Raw genomic sequence first — 25,073 nt, 5'->3', positions numbered from 1 at the left:
TCAGGGAAACGAACCATTTCCTTCTCTTCCTTTGGTTTTTTTCCCTATCTTTCCTCTTCTTCCCCTCCCTTGCCTTGCTTTCCCCAGCATGAAGACTTCCACCATGGCCAGGCAGGGGACCATGGTCAGGAGGGATGTTATCATGGAAGTCCATTACTCAATATTCCATCCTCCCCCCTCCCCAACTTCATGTCGGGCCCTGTGGTTAACTGAAGATAAGATAAAGAGACAAGCTGGAAGACGGGACCTCCTGGGAACGCAAGCTGCCTGAAAGAGTGAACTCTTTGTACAGGAAGACTTAAAAGCCTGACAGGAAGGGAAAGGGAGAAGAGGGAGGAAGGAAAGGAACTGTGGAAGAGGTAAGAAAAACTTCATGATTGGAGAGATACCTGAGGAGGGGAAATAATTCCTTGAAATCACCTCCGGATAGAGGCTTTCTTTCAGACAATGTGACTGATGTATCATAAGTTTAACATGTTCTACTCAACCTAGTTGGTAGTGTTCTTTTCCACCCCCAAATTTCTTTTTCCTACTTCCTATGAATTTATTCTATATTCACTTTTCTTTGTACACCCTTCCTCCAATAGAATAAATGTTTGTCGATTAATCGATCGATCGATTGATTGATTGATTGATTGAAAGAATATAAGCTAGTTGAGGGCAGGGACTGTTTTATTTATTTATTTTTGTCATTATATTCACAATGCCCAGTATGATGCCTGGCACATGGTGGGCACTTAATAAAGTTCTTGTTGAATAAAGGCATAAAAAGGTGAGAGCCAACAATATGGACAATGCCCTGGGAAATACAGTCTTTGCCCAGTTGATGAGCATTCTGAATGCTGATGGCTGATGATTCACAAAGGCTGCTAAAACAGAGAGGGTATTTTTGTGATCAGTCATTACAGTCAGCAAACCAGCTCTAGATTCCACTCTGAGCTATGTGGCAGATGTTATCAAGGGCACACATTTCATGGCATGGCTGTTGCTTTCTTCAAGGCACTAAAGAGTTGAGATTTTGTGGGTACAGGAGCTTCCTCTAGAGACTTAGATTGCAAACCCTCTATAGCCCAAAAACTGGTCATGAATATATGCTGTAGCCAAGATTTCCTTCCCATGTGGACAAATTAGTGAAGACACTCTCTAAATTTAGCTAGCCAGGACCTCAGACGACTTGGCCTCCAGTCTCCCACTGGATGCCATTACAGCTTGAAATCACCAGCCAGAGCTTACTGCTCTGCCTCTATGGCCTTTGAGACTCCAGAGTCAACTCAGATACCTCATGAGGTACCTGAGAAAGACTTTAATGGCAGATTGTATATCACACTTCCCATACTTTTCCTTTTCTAAAAGAGTTGATTTTTTTGTCATGAAATGACTTCTCCAAATGGGAACCCTTGAGAGAAGGGAACAGTTGCAAGCTCCCTCTTTATATTAAATAGTTAGGTCCCAATCAGGATGAATACCAAACCCCCTGAAGTGGTTACATTATTTGAATTCACACTGCATATATCTATTGAACTGCAATATGTGAATTGCATATGACAACATGGTGGAAATGAAGATTAACAGTAGCATCTCTGTTATATTTAATAATGCACCTTAAAAAGCTATACTGGCATGAAGGAGGTAGATTTTACTCTATCTAAGGAACTGTTAACACAGATTTTTTTTTTTTGTAATTATACCCTTTAGGATATGTTGGTCTCACGTCTTTCTCTATCATCCAGGATAAAGCTGACCATGTATAGAAATGTAATGTATTGGCAGAATGCTGAGAGTAAGCACAGAATCCAATTAAGCTAAAAGGAACCTCAAAGGCCTTCTAATCCAAGTCATATATGTATAAGAGTTCTTCTAGAGAATCCCTACAAATAGTCATTCTGGCCCCAGTTGAAGGCCTTCAGGGAGGAGAATTCGCTACTTCCAAAGTCTACCCATTCCAATGCTGGGTGACTCCAATAGTTGGGATATTTCCTTTTATCTCAAGCCCAAATCTACCTCAGATTTTGACCCATTATTTTGTCCCTACTCTCACCAAGGACCAAGCAAAATTCAAGAGGTAAATGGTGTCTAGTGAATACATAAATGATTTCTAAGTAAGGAAGATCTAGATTCGATTCCTGCCTTTGAATTTTACTGGCTGTGCTAAGAGCTGACTAGACAAAGAAAGTTAACAAATTATTCCAGTCATCAGGGACTTCACATTCTAACAAGAGAGATAACATGTAAATCACTGGGTGCATACAATATATACACAGAATATGTGGAAAGCAGCTAAAAGAGGAAGTCACTGTTAGCTGAAGAGAATAGGAAAGTCTTCCTGCACAAGGTGGGCTCTGAGTTGATCTTGAAAGAAGTCGGAGATGCTGAGAGGCAAAGGACAGGAGAAGAACATTGAGGCAAAGGACAGGAGAAGAGCATTGAGGCAAAGGACAGGAGAAGAGCATTCCAGGCACAGGGGCAACCAGTGCAAGGGTGTTCATTCTCTCATGCTTTCCTCACTTGGCATGGTGTCATCGCTTCACCATCCCATATGCCTTCCTTAGACACACTCCAATTTTGTCTATGTTCTTGCTGTAATTTGGGACCCAAATTAAATACGGTACTCTCCACTTGCTGAACCACTTACCAATGTCTAACAATTACAGATGCCTTTGAACAGAATGGCAGAATTAGGCTGTGATTTCAAGAAGTCCTTGTCAAGCTTTCTTTTATTCTGGGGAGAAAATCAATAACAAAAAAAAAATAAAGTAACCCTGAAAGTCAGCACAGTTATCAGGCAGCAGCTTTAACTTCCTATTTGATCACAGGATTCATTACCAAGTACTGGATCCTCTAGGGAGACTAATATTAGAGCAAATTAAAATTTAGCTATTCCTTATTAAAAACTTATTAATTCGTTAGATAATTCCAGCATCTTTGAACTTTATCTTTTCTTTGGACTCTAGGGAGTACAACAGCATGCCTTCCTGAGGGGAAGGGTAACCTCGACCCCTGGAAGTAAATCCTGGATCCTTCCCACATGCCCTCAAATATCCTGCAGTACAGCCCATTCTCGTAGCTGAAGAGACCTAGAGCCATAGTGACACATTAGGTGGGTCTTCCATCCAAGTCTTTTAAAACTGCCTCTTCTTCACTTTTAAACTAGAACTCTGGACAGCGAAGAACCCCTCGGGGGCTATTTTCAGCTTTTATTTCCAGGACTCTGCCAACATCTCCAGCTCTTGCCATCTCAGAGTCACCTTGGTTCATCCTCTGTGATTCTTTTAGAACCATTTCCTTTTCGCAAAGCCATCGTCTTATTTCTCCAGGGTAGATCCCCAGACTATGTGCAGACCTTTCCTTTCCTAGGAGAGAAAAGAGCAGAGAGCAGTCTGATTACCATAGAGTTCTTACATTAGCACTATGTAATTACTCATAATCTGCATTGAAGGGGATTTTTCAAACACATCCCTTTAAGTGACACTTAAAACCCTCTGTGACTGTGGTAGCTGCCACCGCTGCTGCCTGATTCATTCTGGCAGCAAAATCGCATTCCTTCCTATCATTAGATCTTGTTGGGGTCACTACAGGCTGTCAGTCACTGGGAGAAGCAAGCAGAATCTGCCTTCAATGCCTACTTATCCAAAAAATAATCAGAGAGAAAAAAGCTCTCATTGTGGCATCCTGACATTTGGCACACGACAGAAGCATTAGCAAAATGCAAATTACAGTCAATTTCCACAGAGGTGACTGCCCCAAATGCTGGATTTCTGTTGTGCACATTAGAGCACAAAGCAGGGTGAAGGGGGTCCTTGGCCAGACTGTGGAAGTTACTTCTGCATTGTTCTTTATCCCCAAGCTTTCAGCTGGTGCTTGGGGTAATGTGACTCTCTCCAAAAACAAAACATGGAGATGTCGTGGGGAGTAATTTACCACTGGCTGTGCAGCAACCTAAACTGACAGTGGATGGAACTAGCGTAGAGGGAACTTCACAGGACCCAAAACGGATAGAGATTGTCATGCCCATAGACTCTAGTTGGGGGGGTGCCTAACTTGGGGTCCTCGGCTTGAGCCAGAATATCTCTCAGCTACTTACCACCTTGGGCAAGTCACTCAACCTCTGGGAACCTCGGTTTCCCCTTCTGTAAAACTGGGATTTGGACTAGGTGACCTCAAATGTACCCTTCAGCTCTGCTTTATGTACTGATGAATTCCACACCCCTGGGCACCCTGCCCATTTGTTGTCGACATCCACTATTCAATTCGAGAAACATTTATTTAGCCCCTACAAATGAGAATAAATGAGACAGTATATATGAAAGACTTTGTAAAACTGAAACTACTCTATAAATGCCAGCCATTGTTGTTATTTTTATTATGATTGTAATTATTATATTCCAGGCAGGATTCTAGGCTTTAAGATACATAGAAAAAACAAAAACCTCAAGTTGGCTTATGTTCTATTAGGAAACACAGATAAGTCTATACAGAGCACAGACAGATAAAATATAAAATAATTTGGGAGTAGTGGGGGTCTGTTTACCTCCTTATGAACCTGGAGGTAACGGGGGAGAATGGGGCCAATGTGTCCAGAAGAATTTTTACCAGTGAGTAGCTCTGGTTTGGATATTGGTTATGTGTTTTGTCCTATACTAAATTCAGCCCTAGCACTGACTGCCTCTGAGTATTTCCATTTAGGATTCAGGCCAGTACTCATCAGACAAATCCCCAGATGCCCAGTTTTTGTTCATCACACAATTGACAGTCTTGATAAAGACTTGCTTCTTGTGGACTTGGTCTCCTGCTATGCTGAACAAAATGGGGAAGATGCTGGAAGGAAAGGAGATGAGAGGAGAGAAAGGAGACAGAGGGAGAGGAAAAGAAAGAGAAAGGAGGAATAGAGAGAGAAGGGAGGGAAGGAGGGAGAAAGAGAGGAGAGAGATATCTTAATTGCATTCAATGCTCTCAGCAAGTGACTCTAGAAAATAGAAGCATTTCACATACTAATGAAAAGCATCCTTATGAATTCACAACAATAAACACGTTTTTAAAAATTCAGAATTTGGAGGCATCAAAAAACAAAAAAAAAAACAAAAAACAAATTGACCTTTAGTAAAGATTTCCTGATAGAAGCCATCACATAACCTTTAAAAAATGGAGTAGATACTCTGGGCCATGAGAGGCAATGGGATGCAGTGGGCAGAATACCATCTCTGAAATTTCAGGACAGGTTCTGAGCCTGGCTAAGCTATTTACTACCTGTGTGTCTTTGGGCAGCTCATTTGTCCTCTGTGGTCATCAGCTTCCTCTTTTGTAAGCTATGGGGATGAAGGCAGTGTGTATTGGACTTTGAGGAACAAGTTCTGAGTAATAGATCTGGCTCTGTTCCTTACTAGCTAGGTGACCTCAAGACAAGACATCACACTTCCCTGAGTTTCAGTTTCCTTGTCTGTAAAATGAAGGTGGTTAGATTAGATGGTCTCTAAGCTCCCTCCCCATTGTAGAGCTATGATGCTACGATTCCTTGCCAATGGTCACATTAATCCAATGGGTAGAATCAGGAATGTAACTCAGGGTTAGGTTGGATTTCATACTCTAGAGGGTTCTTGATGGGACAACTGCTTAGGGTGGTGGCTTTTGGGTGAACATTAATCTCCCTTATTGCTTCAGAAGGATAAGTGACAAACCCAATTGATGCAGTTAAATTATTAGATTGGGGAGCATTATTAGAATATAGGAGACTGAATAATGAAATATTTTTATTTGGGGGTACATGAAAAAGCAATATTTGGGGATAAATGAAAGAATCAATGAATACTGCTCTGAGAAGCAGCTTGGTGTAGTGGGTAGAAACTGGTCCCAGAGTTAGGAAGACCAGGGTTCAAGTCTCACCCCTAAAGCTACTGAGCTTAGCTGCCTGTGACTTCCCCAGTGCCCTGGGTAATTCTCTAAGAACCTTGAAGAGCATTTAGATTTGCATTGGTAGAGGGAACTTCCTCATTCAGGGAGGTGCTTCTATCAGTGGTGAAATCATAGGTCTGCTAGGACAACCTGTCTTGATCCCAGCAGACCTTATTGTTCTCATTTCAGACTATAATGTTATGTTCCCTGTAGGGAAATAGCAGAATGAGGAGGAAAGGGATACTTGAGGGACTCTGCTATTTCTGACCAGTGGTATGGGTCAGTCCTTCAAGGCCTATGTGGTCTTGTGCTTTGGGAGTCAAAAGTCATGAGTTCCAATTCCAATTTGGTTACTTGGTGCCTGTGTGATCTTAGACAAGTCATTTACCCATTCTTGGACCCGCTTTCCTCATCCATCAAATGAAGGGGCTGGAATAATAGATGACTTCTAATCTCTCTCCCTTCAACTTCAATAATCAGAACTGACATTTCTATAGCATTTGAAAGTTTTAAAAGTACTTTTCATGTAAGCAGTATAATAACCATTATTTTCCAGCTTTTCAGACTTAGAAATTGAGATTCACAAAGGTTAAATCATTTGCTCAGATCAGGAATTTAGTAAGTGCTGAATACAGGATTGGAATCCAAGTTTCCTCTGATTCTAAGTCCATTAAGCCACACTGCTTCCAATGTATGATGGTTAGGTGGTGTGGTGTGGTGGGTAAAGTGTTGAACTTGGAGGCAGAGAGACCTGAGTTCTGGTCCTGCCTCAGTTGCTGTGTGGCTCTGGGAAAATCATTTCACCTTTCTCAGCCTCAGTTTCCCCTGCAGCAAAATGGGAACAATAACAGTACATTCTTCATAGGGTTGTTGTGAAAATCAGAGTATGTAATGTACTTTGCAAACTTTTGAGTGCTATATAAATATTAATCACTACGATCTATGTAATTTAATACACTGAGTAAGTTAATAATATTTAACATTATGACCTTTGTTTATGGTTGTTAGAGTTGTATTCTAAAACTCATTCCTATTTAGTCTCAGTATTACAACTTTGGGGAACCCCCGCAAACTGAAATGGTCAGAAATACAGACAGTGAGGCTGGATTCCTATTGTTTAGAAAAAGCAGCGTCATGCAGCAAAGTGTTTAGTCATTTGTATTTTATGGGTTGGGAGTCAGAAAACCCAGGTCCAGATTCTGACTTGAATACTGTCTGTAGGACTCTGGGCAGAGTTTCCTTCTCTGTAAACAGAATCCTTTGGACTCTAGATTCTTTAAGCTTACTTGCAGCTCTCAATCTTGGATCTTGGAGGACTTGGGTGCCTGCCCTGCCTTGCTGACTTAACCAGAGATGGAGCAGCCTGGCAGATAGATGTAGTCACTCTGGGCTTCTGAATTTTGCCTTGATTCAGCACCAATATCTCAATAAAGCATCCATTAGTTTGATAAATCACTTTTGGTTACCCAGAGTTCTCTTTGCTCTGCTCTCCATATAGACAAAGGGAATGGATTAGCAGCATTTGGGGAGATAGGTGAACATCACATCCCCACATCTGGGTCAGACACATGGTAGGAATCCACTTTCTAATGCTATGGGACAATTCAGGTCAATCAAGCCCTTCCATGAACCATGTCCAGGAAGGCAAACCCTCCAGGAGAGAAAAGACTTTGAAAAGTGCTTGTTAGAAGGACTGACTGTATTATCAGTCACACTCTCCTAGAGGAGAAGGCTGCGTGCAGGTGAAGTCCCTGCCTTTAAAAGGAATGAGAAACACTTCTCTTCAGCTCCTTTACCTGGTCCTTTGGGAACACAGTCCTGGAATTATAGGATGTACGACTAGAAGGTCATTTCACTCCACAAGCATTTATTAAGCTCACATTATTGGGCTGAAGTCAGGGAAACAACAACAAAAAAAAATCCAAATCCACTAAATAGCTCTTGTCATGAATTACATTCTTCTGGAGGCTATATGTCACTGCAAGATCATTTGAGGAGGGAAAGAGTAGATAAATAAAGGGTAATGATGCACGTTAATGATAGCTACCTGAAAATGGTTTCATCAATTGATCATTAAAAAACTATTTATTAAGCACCTCTTGTGTACAAGACACTGACAGGTGCTTTACATACAAAGACAGAAACCAAACAGTCCCATTCCTCAGAATGCTTCCGTTTTACTAGTAAGAACACACAACGAACACATCCGGGGAAATAGAAAATATACAGCATAACAAAAATAACAATAATAACTAGCATTTAAGGTCTAAGGTTTGTAAAGTACTTTTCAAATCTTATTTCATTTGATCCTATTTTTGTCTCCATTTTGCAGATGAGGAAACTGAGGCAAATAGAGGTTAAGTGACTTGCCCAGGGTCACATACAGCTAGTAGGTTTCTGGGGCCAAATTTAAACTCAGGTCTTTCTGACTCTAGGTTTTCTGTCCAGTGCGCCACATTTAAATTGGGGCATCATGGGATGTGGAGAGATCACAGATTCTGGCTTCTGGGTTCAAATTTTGTCTCTGTCACTTACTAGCTTTGCAACCATGGAGACATCACATACCACTCTCTGACTCAATTTTCCTATCTGTAAAATGATGGATTTAGACTAGTTGGCCTGTAAGGTTCCTTCCTGCTCCATGTCTATGATCATAACAACCCCTCTGGGTCTCAGTTTCCTCATCTGTTAAAATGAAGAATGAATCTCATTTTTAGTTTTCTTAACTGTGAAAGGAGGGGAATGGAATAGGTGGTCTCTGAGGTAGCTTTTGGATCTAGATCTATGCTCCTGTTTTGTGTGGGGAAGCAGTGTGTGTGTGTGTGTGTGTGTGTGTGTGTGTGTGTGTGTGTGTGTGTCTATGTCTGTGTCTGTGTCTGTGTGAGTGTGTAGTCCCTTAACTACTGGGTGATCAGAATAGGCTATCTGTAGGAGGCAATACTTGAAATGAGCTTCACAGGGAAGCTTGGGATTTAAGGAGGAAGAGGTGAGGATAGAGAATATTACTTAAGCATCTCCAGCATCCAGTACAGCCTCCCCATTTTGCAGATGACGAAACTGATTCCAAAAGAAGAAGAAAAAACCCAAGGATTTAAATTCAGCTCCATAAAGCTCCAATAAGCACTTATTCCAGGACCTGCTTGTCTTCAAGAAGTCTATACTCTACTTGCTGAGAAAGTGAGGTTGATGACCTTGCACAGCCCTCATTCATGCAAATTAAAGTCAACTGCAAGTCATGTCATCATCTTGAAGTCATGGTCCTCTTCGAGAATGAAGAACAAACACAACAACAACTCTACTTGGTCAAGATTAAACAACTAGTCAGCAAGTAAGCCGAAGAGCCAGGATTTGAATCCAGGACCAACAATTCCAAATCCCAGGCTGTTTTCTGGCAGTCAGACATCACACACCTCCCCAGTTTTACAGTTAAGGGATGCCTTTCCTCTCTCCTCTTTTCACAGTGTGTAACTATTTTTTTCCCATTCTAACATCTACAACATAGGGCATTTAAAGAGATCCACTAAAGTGTTTATATCAAGCAAGTAAATCTCTGAAGTCAGTGACATTTCTCTTTTCAACGCACCTCGGAGAAGTGCTTTCCAGCTGTGCCTGGCCCCGTTGCTGAGAAGCAACAGCATTTAAAAGGAGTGATCATGGCAAACCTGACACCCACACAAAGCTGCAGAGACACTTGCTGGAGGCAACGATGGCTCCCTGAGTTCATCAATTCCCCTTGTCTTCATTCCAAGCCCACATTTGTTTTTGCTGCTGCAGAAGTTGGGGCCAAGACTGGAAACATGTAGGACTAAGACCCTGCAATCTGACTCTCTGTTCTAATCAGGACCCTGCTTGTCCAGGATGATATGAACCACCTTTTTCTTGTCTTAACTGAGACCCACAAGGAAATCTTAGAAAACATTTTGTAGTTCCATATTGTCCCATGGTAGCAGATTGGATGTACCCAGGTAATTACCACCTATGTTGAAATATTGATATTTCCTAAGCACACATACTTTTGATTCTTTTTTATTTCTGTTTTCTTTTTTTAAAATTCCAATCTAAACACCAAATAAAATGAATATTTCCATCAACTGAGGCAACACTTGTAAAGTGCTTTGCAAACCTCAAACTCCTACATAAGTGTTAGCTATTATTATTATATGTAAAGTAGCACACAGAAAGCGATTGTATATGAAGTTGTGAATTTTTATTATTATGTAGAGTTCGCTTTTCTTTTAAAGCATAGACAGTTAGGTTGAACATTGGAACCATCCAAGTCGAGAAGACCTGTCTTCTGTTACAAGCCATGTGACCTTGGGCAAGTCACTTAATGTCGTAGAGTCAAGTTCCTCATCTGTAAAATCTCCTGACCTTAATAAACATCAAATACAACAAGATTTCCACATTCAAAATACAAGAGAAAAAGCAAATTGATTGAACACGAATCTGTGAGTCTTCACTACATAAAGTTTGAGGATCAATTCGACCCAGAGTGGCTGGGCTTGTTTATGATTCCTTCTGGACTTCGGTTTTCTTTGGGAACACTCCATTCTAGTCAAGATGGGGGCTCCAAGTACGTCACATCCCTTTGGCTAGCTGGGATGGGAACCTGGGAGGCTGCCCTTCTTCACCTTTGTGATCCCTAACTTTCTTTAGGGCTGCACTGATAGTCTGTCTCCTCTACTAGGTCACCCCTAATCTCCCTCAGCTGTTAGAATTTGTGTTTAATTTTCATGTGTTTTATATTATTTATGTGTGAACACATTGCCATCTTCTTAGTGGAATGTACATTATTTCCGAATAGGAGATTATCCAGTTCAACCAGAGGTGGATCTAGGACATCATAAACAGGGCTTTGTCCCACAGAAATAAGAGATGAGGAGTGTGTACTGTCCCCTCACCTGTCACTCCCCCCACCCCTAGCTGCTTTTTGCCCAAGGGGGAAAAATGCAGTTGCTGTTCTAAGTTGAAGACCCTTCAAAGATGAAAAAACCAAAAAACAGGGAGATGCAGTGATAGCCCAAGGTCACCCAGAGAGGAGCAGAATTGAAATTCCATGCTAGGTCTGCTGACTCTTTCTACTAAGACATGTTATCCAGTATGAAAGGAAAGGAAAAATTAAGGTGAACTTTCTGGTAGAAAATAGAAGCCCTGACAACAGATGCTTAAGGAAGGATAGGTGAGAACATAGGGGACTAAAGGATTGCCTTAAAATGTGTGATTTGGCTTGTTACAGTTGTATTCATTCGTTTTGTTTGGACATCACAGATATTTCTGGGTATCTCTCCCATGCAGAGGGCTTTTCCTAGTAAGGAAGTAAAGCGACCAAAGCAAGCCAACTGCCACAGTGACCAAGGCTATCAGACTGGATTGCATTCTGCAAGGTGTTTATCTTTCCCTATGTCTAGCTTAGTCTCTCCAATAGGGTATGGACTGGTTAATTCTTATCTCTATACCCATCATTGTCTAGTTTGTGACTTGGTGCCATGCAGGGGAATGACTAGTATTTGTTTAATGAATTGTTGAAATTAGGAATAAAAGGCAAAAATTATTTTCCTTCTTTCTTTCCTTCCGTTCTTTCCACCCTCTCTTCAGAAAACAACTCCCAATTTTTTATAGATTGGAAAATAATTTTTATTGATATACTTTGTTTTTCTGTGACCTACATTTCCCAAATCTCTCTCTCTCTCTCTCTCTCTCTCTCTCTCTCTCTCTCTCTCTCTCTCTCTCTCTCTCTCTCTCTCTCTCTCTCTCTCTCTCTCTCTCCTGTACCCTCCTAGAGAGCTTTCCCCTATAACAAAGACTAAGAAAGAAGGAAAACGACCTGTTTGCACTGCAACTATTTTAAAAGGACTGAAAGGCAGACAGCTTGGGGTCATGGAATTATTCAGCCCCTGCTTTCAGAGAATCTGTGTTTAAATGTTGGCCCTGAAGCTTATTGGCTGTATAACATGGGAGGAGTTAGTTAATTCAGATGATAAGAGCTGGCATTTATATGGGACTTTAAAGTCGTAAAGTACTTGGTGAGGTGGCTGTCCATTTCACTCCCACTTTACAGTCTTTTCGGGCAAGCCTAGGTTTGACATTAGAACAACATGGCCAGCCCATTGGAGTTGCACTCTCTGCAGTAGAGTTTGAATGCTTTGCAGTTCAGTTAGAGACAGGATCTCAGTGTCTGGTACCTTATCCTGCCACATGGTCTTCAGAATCTTCCTAAGACAATTCAAATGGAAGTGATTCAGTTTTCTGGCATGGTGCTGGTAGATTGTCCAGGTTTCGCAGGTATACAACAGTGAGGTCAGCACAAGAGTTCTGTAGACCTTCAGTTTGGTAGTCAGCAGCTAGGTCTGGCAATGTGTATGATAACCTCATTATCAATACGTACATCCTTAGAAAGTATACTGCCAACATAATGTGAACTTATCAATAGCATTCAAAACTTCTTTTGCTGTACACCAAATCTCACTCAGAGCAAGCACTCAGCAGGAGGGCAGAAGAATCGATACAAGGACACTCTCAAGATCTCTCTTAAGAACTTTGGAATTGATTGCGGCCACATCGGAGAAGGTGCTATGCTCTATGAGCAAAGCAGAATTGAAATAGCTCCAAAAAAATGCGGGATGTACAAATTTAGAGAATCCACCCCCTAACGTTTATGTGGACTATTTGTGCCTGACCTGTAGAGCACTGATCAGCTGCAGTCAGACACATTGCATCTAACATACAGATGTCGTTTTGGCCCTCTTGGAGAAGGAAGGACAACAACCAACCAACCAGCTTTACAGAGGAGCTAACTGAAGTTCATAGGTGAACTGACTTGCCCACCGTCGAGCTTAGTGTCAAACCAAGAATTTCGAATGAAGTCTTCATAAGCCTAAGTCTATCTCTCCAGCTACCGAGTAAAGTTTCCTCACGCCGCCTTCGCCTCCTTGGACCTCAAGACCCCCATCTGTAAAATCTAAGGGTTAAACTAGATGACATCTAAGGATCCTTCCAGTTCTAGACATGATCCATACATAACATTTATAAATGATTGGAGATTTAGAGCTGAAAGCGGCCTCAGGTGCAATGTAGTCCAACGCCATCATTTTACAGATGAGGAAGCCGAGGCACCTCCCAGGTCACACAGGCAGGAAGGTGGCTCTTTCCTCTAGACCACAAGGAAATTATCTCTCAGTCAGCAGACATTTATTGTTTATCACACTGCACTGCTGGACCTGCAAAGAAGTAAACTCCCGGACTACAAGGAGTGTTTTATTTTTGTCTCTTAATTCTCAGCACCCGACTAGTTGTGTGTGTGTGTGTGTGTGTGTGTGTGTGTGTCCACACACACATATGTATATACATATATATGATATTATTATTACAGTTGACAATCCCATTAACAAAAAAGGCTTATCTGTACCTAAATGGTAATTCAGTTCAGTAAGCATTTGGTATTAAGCGGCTACTCTGTGCACACGCAAGTGCTGGGTATTGAAGTTTCAAAGTCAAAACTGAAGCAGGTTTGGCTACCCCTGGGGAATTGGCAGCGGGGGGGGGGGGGGGGGGGGGGGAGGGGAAGGGGAGAGGAAACAATGTATTCATGACTAACAATGCAAAAGAATCGCAAGTAACTGGGGTGCCAGGAGAAGCTCTATTTGGGTGGCTGGCCTCGCTGGCTCCTCCCCCCCAAAGGTGGAGGAGAACGTGGGGGAAGGAGGGGAGGGAAGGGGAAGAATTTTGCTGGACGTAGCTGAGATCACATGAGAGGGAGTCAGGGGACCTTTGAAAAGCTCAGGGGATCCTCCTCCAGCCCCTCCTCCTCCTCCTCATGATTGGGTGACGCAAACCAAAGGACGTTACTTCACTCTGCAGTCTCTGCGCGGGCCGAGCTCCAGCCTGGCCAGCCCAAGTCAGAGAGACGCCCAGTGTCTCCCGAAGCTGGCAGGGAGGCATCAGCTGCACTGGCAGGAGCGCGGCCGGCCCTCACCTGTGCCTGTAGGCGGAGCGGAGCAGTGAGCCTAGCAGCGAGTGAGTGACAGCCCCGGGCTGGTGGGTTGCTTTCCCCCTCTGGGCTCCGTGGCCCCAAGGTATCGTGATGCGGAGATCCGCGATCTGGGCTCTGGGCTGGGCCCGGGGAGCTGAGGGGGTGCCCCAACAGGAGTATGACGAACCAGAGACTCCCCTGGGGAGTTTTGGCGGGGGTCTTGGGGAGACTGGTGTGCTTGGTGCCTCCGAGAGATGGCACGGGGAAGGCTGGAGCTGCAGACCCCCCTCAGGGCCAGGTCTATCTCCCCCAACCTCCACCCAGATTATTCTTCTTCCAGCCACGCGCTAGTACTTTGCAGTTTTTTTGCACTGTTAGTCATGAATCTGTGGTTTCTTCTCTCCTCCCCCATTCCCACTTTCCCCGGTGGTGGCAAAGCGCGTTTGCTTTCTGACTTAGGATCCTCTTCGCCTTGCCCCAGAGCAAGGCACTTAACATTTCTGTGCTTCGGGGTTTGGTTGTGGTTTAGTCATTTCACTTTTCGTAACCCCATTTGGGGTTTTCTTAGCAAAGATACGGGAGGGGTTTGCCATTTCCTTCTCCAGGTCATTTGATAGATGAGAAAACTGAGGCAGACAGGGTTAAGTGACTTGTCCAGGGGGGGGGGTCACACAACCAGGAAGTGTCTGAGGCCAGATTTGAACTTAGTTCTTCTTGACTTCAGGCCCAGTGCTCTATAACCTTCCCCTAGCTGGGCTGGTGTCTCAGTTTACTCAGCTGTAAAATGGGGAGGAGGTACTTTGAGGTTTTATTCTAGCTTTAAATCTCACATTCTTCTCCCTGAGGAAGACAGCTTAGAATAGTGGAGGAAATAAGCCAGGCCTTGGGGTCATAGAATCTGAGTTCAGACTCCTAATCTGCGGTATGACTTCGGATAAATCACTTCTCCCTCTCTGGGTCTCAGTTTCCCCAGGAGGAAGTTGGGCTAGGTGATCTCTCAAGACCCCAGTGGTTCTAAATCTGTGCTTCTTAGGGTCTCAAAAAAAAACAAAAACAAAAACAAAACAAAACCTCCCTAAACTCTCCAGGTCAGATTTTCCTCCATCTCCTGACAGACTGATTGCTATGGATGAGCAGTAGTAGTGAAAGGGCCCCAAGAGAGCACATTGGGAAGGGGAACTTGTGACCTGGAGAGGGATAGGGGCTGATCTTTCTCAGGATCCAGTCGTGAGAGGAGATTTGAGGTTCGGGAAACAGGTCAGTCAGGTTTCAGCAGTGAATGCAGTCATGGAGGAAGAGGAGAAAGAATCTGCTTCAATTGTTCTGTGCCTCAGTTTCTTTATATGTAAAATGAGGAAAAACGAAGGGGCTGGGCTTGATGACCTCTAACAGTCTTTCACCTCTAAATCTGTGATCATATGATTGTGCCAGTTTATAATCTACTTTAAGAGGTTGTCACTTGGGATTGTCCTTCTAAAGTCAGAAGGGACCTCCGAGGTAGGAGTATGCACTCCATCAGCTGTCTGTCTACAATCTCTGCCCACAGGCTTCCCCTCACATGTACAAAGCAATAGTTTTGGGAGGGTGGTAGTTCAAGCAAACCAAGGCTCAGAACACTCTCTCCCGCCATGAGGATCAAATGAGATAACAGATGGGAAAATAAAATCATGGGATCCTAGATCCAGGGCTTGTTTCTTATTATTCAGTTGTTTTAAATATGTCCGACTCTTTGTGACCCCATTGAGGTATTCTTGGGAAGGATACTGGAGTGGTTTTGTTGTGATCTAGGGAACCCCTAAATGCAAGGATATAGGACGCAGGCCTGCCTCAGAAGAATTCGACCACTCAAGTCTTCTTTCAGTTCAAGTAGCTTATTGAAACACCGCTTGAGGTGGGCGAGATTTCTTAGTGAGTCTGCGTGATTTGTGACGCCAATACAAATGGGCCAGATTTTAAGAATCTGAACATTTACTGAGGATAGAGTTGGTACTTGAAATAGAGGGACTGTGGGAAGATTTAGATGTGACCTGGAGTGGGGGGAAGGAGCTGGGGGACCACATGAGGACCACAATGAGAAGGCAGTTAAAAGGATTGGGATGGGCGATGCCTCAAGCGAGCGCCAGGGACTGGGCCACTGGGACGGTGCCCCATCATTTTGCCATTTCCTTCTCCAGTCCATTTTACAGATGAGGAAACTGAGGCAAACAGGGTTAAGTGACTTGACCAGGGTCACACAGTAAGTATCTGAGGTGGGATTAGAGCTCATGAGAATGTCTTCCTAATTCCTGTATGTGGTTATGTACGCACTTATGTATGTGTATCTATACATACGTGTGTACAGTTACATTTCCTTAGTTTAGAGATGGCCTGGTCTAAGAAATGGCAGCTGGCAGCCTGAGAATGAGGAAGGAGACCAAAGCTACAGACACACACAGACGAGTCATTGATTCTGAAGTTTGGTAGCATCTACAACCTTGACCAAAGCCCTCCGTGTTCTTCTAGCCTCAATTTCCTCATGTATAAAATGGGAGTGGGTATTCTGTATTAGAGCTTCTAGATTCCTTTGGGCTCTGGGCTTCTAGGATTGTCCTTGACTGTCCAGAACCCTGTGGGGAGAGGCAGGAGCTTCGAATCCCCGCTCCGACACTTGGTGCCTGTGTGGCTCTGGGCCCTAGGGCTCCTCGATCCTTTGGTAAGTCATGGATCCTTGGCACTTCTGTTGTGGAGGCCACTAGGCAAATCCTCAAGCATTTCTGCCATCATCCACATGTTATTATTGCCATCATCACCATAATTATCATCGTTATTATTAATTATTATTACTAAGTAGAGGGGCTGTGAAGGGAATGTCAGAGTCAAGTTTTCTGGTCCTCCTGGCCTGGCTTCCAGATGTTCATATGTTTAGAACAGAGAGGGGAGACAACTTTGACTCCCCTCTTCCCAGTTTAAAAGATGAGAAAAGCAGTGAGGGCCTTCTCTGCATTGACAATCTCCAATTCATTCTGTCCATATCTTGTTTGTACAGAGTAATCTCCTCCCATTGGACTATGAGTCCTCCAAGGCGGGGACGTTTGGGGCCTGTCTCTGACCCCAGCTCTCAGCACAGATCTTAGCCCAACCTAGACTCTCATAGACTTACTGACTGTGACTGACAGTTGCAGGGGCCTCTATGGCTTTGAAAGCTCTTGCAGGGGAGTGGGAGTGGGGTTGTCTGTAGCTTCCTTATTTTCAGGGGCCCAGCAGACATTTTTTTTTTTTTTTTTGGTGTGGTCAGTGTGTCAGCATCTCCCAGGTCTTTCAATTGGCTGCTGGAGGCTGGAAAACCACAAAATGAAGCTTGTCAGACTTATGTTTAAAACAGGAATGAGTAATATAGACTGTCAATTTAAAAAAAAAATCAACAAAGCCTTAGCCCTGGGCGAAAAGGTTTCTTCACGGGAACTCAGGGTAGTTGTGGAATATGAGAGCGAGAGGGGGCTGAGCCCAACTCCCTCATTTTACAGATGTGGAAACTGAGGCCCAGAGAGGTCATACACAGGATCATAGATTTAAGACTAGAAGGAACTGTCACTGTGTTCAAGTGCCTTTCCCCAGGCCACCCATGTTATAGGTCTGGGATTCGAATTTGGGTCTCATATACTTTCTGCCTTGCCTCCCTTAAGGAGCGAGCAGCTAGGTGGTGCAGTGGATGGAGCACCAGTGTAGGAGTCAGGAGGACCTGAGTTCAAATCTCATCTCAGACACTTGACACTCACTAGCTGTGTGACCTTGGGCAAGTCACTTAACCCCAATTGCCTCATTCTGGGTCATCTCTAGTCATCCTGGTGAATACCTGGTCATTGAATTCAGATGGCTCTGGAGGAGAAGTGAGGCTGGTGACCTGCACAGCCCTCCCTCACTCAAAAACAAAGTCATATGCGAGTCATGTCATCATTTCTCTGATGGCATGGTCTTCTTTGGCAATGAAGGACGAACACACACCCTAAGGAGGGATGTGGCAAGAGAAGGCAGCAGTTAAGCAAGAAAAAACCTGTTTGGGAACACTTCTAAATCCCGTAATTGGTATTTAAGTTAATATCAGAGGACAATGGAAGTCACAGCAAAGGTATGAGAATGAAAACCTCAGCTGCTGGGACTTCCTCATGAGATTATTGCAACTGCTCAGCTGACAGGTAAGCTCTTTGGGCCGCCAACTGCCCCTTCAGCTTGTTAGTATTAATAGGTTTTACTTAATAATGAAACGAAACAAAGCTTTTTGCTTGTTGTTTTTATAGCACCATCCTTTTAACCATCAAGTTAACACCCCCCCCCCCCCCATTGACATCATTAGATTCTTCACTGAAGCCAAGAAAGGCATCCAAACCAGTCAGCAGACACAGCCACTCTTTCTGACAAAGTGTACCACATTCCATAGCTGTGGTCCACCACCTCTCTTCTGAAAGGAAGGAGAGGTATTTTTCTTCATTTCTGTTGGGCTGAATTTGATCACTTTGATTCATCATGGCAGCGATATGGGGCAGCGAAGAGGGTTCTAGACGAGGAGTCAGGGAGATTCCCAGTTTGAATTCTGCTTCAAGCATTTATTGGCTGACTTAATCACTTAATCTTTCAGCCTTGTTTTCTTCATCTGTAGAATGAGGATAATAACAGCACTTCCCTTCCAGGGTTCCCGTGAAGATCAAATAAGAATATGGAAAATGCTTTGCAAATCTCTGAGTGCTGTGTGAGTGCTAAATAAAGCACTATTGCTAATAATAATCAGAGCTCAACTGTCTTTGGTTTTGTGTCTCTTTTTCCTTCCTTCCTTCCTCCCTCCATCCCTCTCTTTCTATCTTTCTTCCTTCTTTCCTTCCTTCCTTCCTTCCTTCTTTTTTCTTTCTTTCTTTCTTTTTTTCTTTCTTATCTCTTTCCCTTCATTTTCTTCCTCATTTTTATATTGGGCCACCTGGAGTATCTCTCCCTCTCCCTCCCTCTCTGTATTTCTCTTCTCTCCATCTCTTCTCTCTTCTCCTCTCTTTGAGCTCCACCTTCCTTTCTCCTCTCTCTCCTTTGACCCTTCCCCCCACATCAGTCAGTCAGTAAGTATTTATTAAATGTCTTCTCTGTACCAAGTGTTGGGCATACAAAGGCAAAAACAGCCCCTCCCCTCCAGAAGCTGGCATTTTAAGGGAGGGTAAGGTGGAAGAGAGACATAAATAAATGTGTTGTCGTCGAAGTGGACCTATGACATGGAGAGAATATATGGAGAGTAACCTCAGAGGGAGAAGTTTTAGCATCTGGAGGACTTTCTGCTTCATTGTTTTTCAGTCATATTCAACTTTTTGTGATCCTTATTTGGGATTTTCTCAGCAAAGTTACCAGAGGGGTTTGCCATTTCCTTCTCCAGCTTATTTAATGGATGAAGAACTGAGGCAAACAGGGTGAAGTGACTTGCTCAAGGTCACACAGCTAGTAAGTGCCTGAGACCAAATTTGAACACAGGTCTTCCTGACTCCAGGCCCAGTGTGCTGTCCTTTCTGCATCTGAGCAGAGCCTTGAAGGAGGCTGTAAATTCTATTGAAAAAGTCAAGGAGGGAGAGCATCCTAGGCATGGTAGTCAGTGCAAAGAGAGGATGGTTTTTGAGGACTGAAATAGGTCAGTGCAGGTCAGTTATAGCAGAAATTTAGCAATTAAGTTTAAGTGAGGAAAAATCAGGTAGGGGAGAGAACACAAATTGAAGGAGGAGTTCCCAGAATCTTGGAGGATATAGATGGAATCACAATGATGTGGTGAATAATTGACAAAAGAATTATCAGTACACAAATTGACTTTCAGTAAAAATAAGTAATACACTTAAGTAGGAAAATGGAAGCAAAAAGACCAGGTGAGAAAGAGCTAGTGGTCCTAGTGGTGAGCGTGCTGACTGTTAATAAGTAATGGAGTTGTCGTAGAAACCAGCCTGGACCTGAGATGCAGAAAATTCTCCCCACATCTATGCTGATTGCCATTAGACTACTTAGAATCACTAGACAGGGGCAGGGAACCACATGCGACCTTTCAGGTCCTTAGGTGTAGCCTTTTGACTGAGTCCAGGTTTTACAGAACAAATCCTTTTATTAAAGGCATCTGTTCTGTTAAGTTTGGATTCAGTCAGAGGGCCACACTTGAGGACCTAGAGAGTCACATGTGGCCTTGAGGCCACAGGTTCCCCAACTCCACACTAGACAGTGTGTGTGTTCTGAGTGTCAGGATTAAAGGAGATTTGGGGGAATTTGGGGGAATGTTTAAACGAGAACCCCAAGAGATTTAGTAGGATGGAATGAAGGTCCCTAGGGGGAAAAATGAAAAAAAAAACAACCCCAAAACAAGGCAACCTAATATAGAGGGGAGAGGGGAGAGCACTGGAGTTGGAGTCAGGAAGACCTGGGCTCAACTCAGATACCAGCTGTGTGACCTCTCTAAGCCTCCATTTTCCTTATGTGCAAAACAAGGCAACTAGTCTCTAAGGTCCCTCACAGCTCTAAATCTCGGATTCTTTAGGAGACGTCTGAGGAATGAACTAATTGTGGGCTGCAAACACCTGGAGATACCAAGAGTTTGCTGTTCTTTTCCTTAGCAACGACCCAAAGAGATTTATAAAATGGCGTTAAGTGCAGTAAGACGGGAGAGATTTTTTGATGATGAAGTGTAGAAGGCTGGAATTTCCTCCTGATATCTTTGAGAAGGTGGAGTAGATTCTCTTTGGTTTGAAATGGTGTGAATGTTGTCCAGCCAATAAGATCACAACTCCCAAAAGCCCCTCAATATCACAATGGCTTTTGGAGCAGGAATCCTAGAATCCCAGATGGACTCTTGGTGGCCTTCTGGGGTAGTCACCAACTGTACAAAAAAATCTCTCTTAACAGCTTCCCTAAGAAGTGATCCTCCAGCCTGTGCTTGAAGACCTTCCTGGGGGGGACCCCACAGTCTCCCTAGGCATCCTCTTCCATTTGGGGACAGCTTTACTTCTTAGGAAATGCTTCCGGGCATCCAGCCTCTGCCCTCAGGGGCCCTGTAGAACAGACCTAAAGAAAGTAAAGAATTTTAAAATTGGACTGGAAGAGGAATCATCCAGGGCTGAAGAAATGTCCCAGGACCAGAACATCTGGTTTTCAAAATCTTCTCATCGATTCCACCCTCGATGTTGTTTCAATTAGTCAATTAATTCGTTCATTCGGCAAGTATTTATTGAGCATTTACTGCAGGTCAAGTCGTGTGCTCGGAGCTGGAAAAGCTACAAAGAGTAATCAGAACCAGATCCTGTTGTTGTTCTCAGCGATTCTTAGAGCTGCCCCTTTGCCTCCTACAGCCCTCTGCCTTGGGTGGCTGCCTAGGGCCATGGTCTCTGTACATGGCAGGTGCCAGCAGGTGCTTATCAAATTCGACTGAATCAAATATGGCCTCATTCACTGCCCCTTCTGTGGGATGTAGTGGTGGAGAGGACATTTGGCAATTCAGAGACTAGATGAATTCTTAACCTAGATCTTACCTATGAATGGTCATGAATCAGAAAGTGCCATGGACCAGCCCAGACATCTGCTGCTTCAACAATTGCATTGGGGCTGGAAGAGGATGCTTTGGACCATTCCTGGGGGAGAAGGAGGTGGAGGAGGGGGAGCAGCAGCAGCATCATAGATTTAGAAGCTGTAAGGGAGCACCTAGTCCAGCATCCTCATTTTGTAGAAGAGTTAAGGGAACTTCGGGACTCAGGATTATAGATTTAGAGCTGGAGGGGGTTTCAGAGGTCACCCCATGCAATCTCACTCATTTTACAGATTAAAAATTGGGTTGTAGGGCGAGTAAATGAATTTCCTATGGTCACATGGGTAGGTAGTAAGCATCAGAGCTGGGATCTGATCCCAGTCAAATCCTTTCACTCAGTGGTGCAGTAAATAGAGTGATGGACCCAGCGTCCGAAAGACCTGAGTTCAAATCCATCTTCAAAGCCTGAGTTCGAATCTATCCCCAAACACTTACCAGCTCTGTGGCACTGAGCAAATCACTTAACAGTTGCCTGCCTCAGTTTCCCCATCTGTAAGATGGGCATAATGGTAGCACTTAACTCCCAGGATTATTGTGAGGATTGAATGAGATAATAATTGTAAAATACTTGCTACATAATAAGTGCTTAATAAATGCTTTTTCCCTTTCCTTCTCCTACCTCTGTTATTTATTTCTAAGTCACCCAATTGGCAAACATTTTCAGAGTTCTTACTATGTCAAAGAAAAAGAAACCAGTACCTGCTTGAGTCTGAGTCATTCCTTAGACACTTGCTAGTTATCCAACTCTGGGCAAGTCACTTAACCTCTGTTTGCCTCAGTTTCCTCATTTGTAAAATGGGGGTAACAATGGCACCTGTCTCCCAGCGTTGTTGTGAGAATTGAATGACATATTTTTAAAGCACTATCTATTTTTTGATGAGCTGCATATATGCTATGGATGATTATTTTTAAATTAAATTTTCCTTTTCTTTCAGTCAAAGTCCACCTTTTTTCCCTCCTACCTTCTCCCCCTCATTAAGAAGAAAAAGCAAAATCCCTGTTGCAAACAAGTAAAGCAAATCCCCTTATTAGTCTGCTAAAAGATATGTATGAATATATATGAGTATACATACACACACATATTCACACAAATATCTACACACATAAATACACACATATGTATGTATGTATGTATCTTTTGTTTTACATGACCTTCATTTCCAAAGATATGTTTCTCCAGAGAGCCTTTCTTATGCTATGAGATTTCTTTTCCTCCCATGTCTTTAGTATTACACCTTCCTTCCGATTCCTTGAGATTTAATCCCTTATTAATCCCATCTGTCATTTCCAGCCCCAGCCTTCTCTGTGTACTCTTAGTCTCGTCAGCCTCGTTTCTTATCTTTGCTGTCTGAAAGTGGACTCTATTGTCTAGAGGCCCAACTGCCATGTGATGTTAATAATTATAATAATGACTAACATTTATGTAGCACTTATTCTGGGCCAAGCACTATGCTAAGCACTTTACAGTTAATATCTCATTTGAGATGGTTAGAATCCAGATGTTTTGGATTCACTATGCTTAGTGGTGGAAAGTGTACGTTTGCCAATCTTTTCAGTCCTTTGTCTACTTGTGCTTCTTGGGAATGACTTTGCCTTGCTGGATCTCTTGTCAAGCTTTCTTTAAATTGATTTTACCCTCTACTACTTCTCTCTGCTTTTTTGAAGTGATTTTGTCTACAAAGTTCCATGCTTCTTTTCCAAAACATCAGACCAACAAATTTCTCTTTTAAATCAGTGCTGCTTTTGGTTACTGTGTGCCTTTGCTTGACAAAAAAGTCAGATGTTTGCTGACCTGGACAATTTTTAGCCTTGTTTTTTCTCCTTGTTGTGACAGTTTACAGCAGTTAAACCTTTGCATGAAATCATTGGAGTTGGTGTCCACCTTCTTTCATCTGTCCACATCCTATTTATTGGCATAACTTGTTTTTGGTTAGAACGGAGCTGTTTTAGCCCTACACTATATTGTTTTAGTTCTTACTTTTAGTCTTGTATTAATTTTGCCCTTTATCAAGACAGTGGTCTAATGGTTCACAGATCATTACTTAAGGAATGACTTTAAGTGATTTTTTAAAAGTTTACAGATATCTCATTTGAGCTTCTTGATAACTCTGGGAGACAGGTGCTATTATAATGCCCATTTTACAGATAAGGAAACTGAAGTAGATCAAAGTGAAGTGTCTTGCCCAAGGTCCCACAGCTAGTGTCTGAGGCTTGAACTCAGGTCTTCTTGCTAGCAGCCTAGCACTCTGTGCACTATGGCGCCACTAGAAGCCATAATACGTGGTTCCTAACTGGTTAAATATAATCTGTTTCACTTATAGCAATGTTACTAGCTATTGTCAATGACTAATGAAGTTTTTTTTTAATTTTAAAAATTAACTTATTTTAAACTTAAATACAAAATAAGAAAAGAAAAAAGATTGCCAGGTATATAGCAGAACATGAGAGGATTCAAAATATAAAGCAATAAATTCCATTTCAAGAAAGTCTATATAATAAATACTACACATCATATTCTGGAGCTTTTCTTGAAGAGAGATTCATGGGAGGCTACTTTGTAATTTGTAAATCTTTGTTTTCTCTCATTCTCTCCTCATGATCTATATTTTCCTGCCTGTTTTTCTCTGTTTGTCCCCATCACTGATGCTGTTTCAGTTGAGTCTGATTCTCTGTGACCTCATCTCTGTGAGATTTTATTGGCAAAGATACTGGAGGGGTTGGCCATTTCCTTCTACAGCTCATTTTACGGATGAGGAAACTGCGGCAAACAGGGTTTGCCCAGGGCCACACAGCTAGTAAGGGTCTGAAGTCATTTTTGAACTCAAAACTTAGGAAGTGGTTATACTAAATGAATCTGTAAGGATTCTTCCGACTCTGGTCTTCAAAACCCTTTCAAACTGGCCCCATCCTCCCTGTCTAGTCTTCTTACACCCTACTCTCCCGCCCTTGGCCTCCTGGTTTTTCTATGAACAAGACCCTCCATCTCTGGGATCCAGACAGTCTCTCTGGCTGTCCCACATGCCTGAACCCTGACTTCTGACCTCTCTGGGACTTGTCCCAACTAAACTCCCACCTTCTACAGCAATGTTGTCAAACCCAAACAGGAATGGATCCTGTGGGTCACACAGGCCCCCCAGTTGGAGAGTCTGTTCTGTAATAAGCCTTTCCCAACCTCTGTTAATTTTTGTGCCTTCCCTGTCTTAATTATTTCCTATTTATCTTGTCTATAGCTTGCTTGTACAGCATATTTTCTCCCCCTTTAGTTTATGAGCTCCTTGAGGGCAGGATGTCTTTCTCCTCTTTTTGTGCTTAGCACAGCAACAGATGCTCAATATGGTGCATAGTAGGTGCTTAATAAAAATTTATTGACTGGCATCTGTGACCCTATGGACCCCTTTATTTCTCCTAGGAGCAGTTGTAATCTGTCCTTCGATTCGTCTGGTTTCATTTACATATGGTTAGAATGTCAGGATAGATGGGATTCACTTTCTCCAGCACTTTGCCCATTTCTTGGTCACTGGACAAAGATCTCACCCTTAGAGTGCCAACAGCTAAGGTTTATTGATAATCTAGCAAGCATAACATTCTCAGCATTTCTGTCCCATTTTCTACTGCTCCAATACCATCTCCGTCATTTTGTATTTTTCATGTCGTGGA

General features: G+C 43.0%; 1 protein-coding gene across 4 annotated transcripts in view; it reads left to right on the top strand.

Moving 5' to 3' along the window:
- The first annotated feature begins 13,724 nt into the window (after positions 1 to 13,724).
- Positions 13,725 to 25,073, top strand: part of CPVL (carboxypeptidase vitellogenic like) — a 124,203-nt gene continuing 112,854 nt past the window's right edge. Inside the window, exon 1 of one of the 4 annotated variants that reach the window (XM_072651031.1) lies at positions 13,725 to 13,899. The gene's annotated coding sequence lies outside the window, so the exon portion shown is untranslated. Of the gene's footprint in view, positions 13,900 to 13,939; positions 13,959 to 25,073 lie in introns of those variants that run through there. The other 3 variants (XM_072651028.1, XM_072651030.1, XM_072651029.1) reach the window with 3 other exon arrangements.

Source organism: Notamacropus eugenii, chromosome 3 (assembly GCF_028372415.1).
Source record: "Notamacropus eugenii isolate mMacEug1 chromosome 3, mMacEug1.pri_v2, whole genome shotgun sequence".
Taxonomy (NCBI): domain Eukaryota; kingdom Metazoa; phylum Chordata; class Mammalia; order Diprotodontia; family Macropodidae; genus Notamacropus; species Notamacropus eugenii.
Note: the sequence above shows the minus strand (reverse complement) of the source record. Positions and strands in the feature narration are given on the sequence as shown.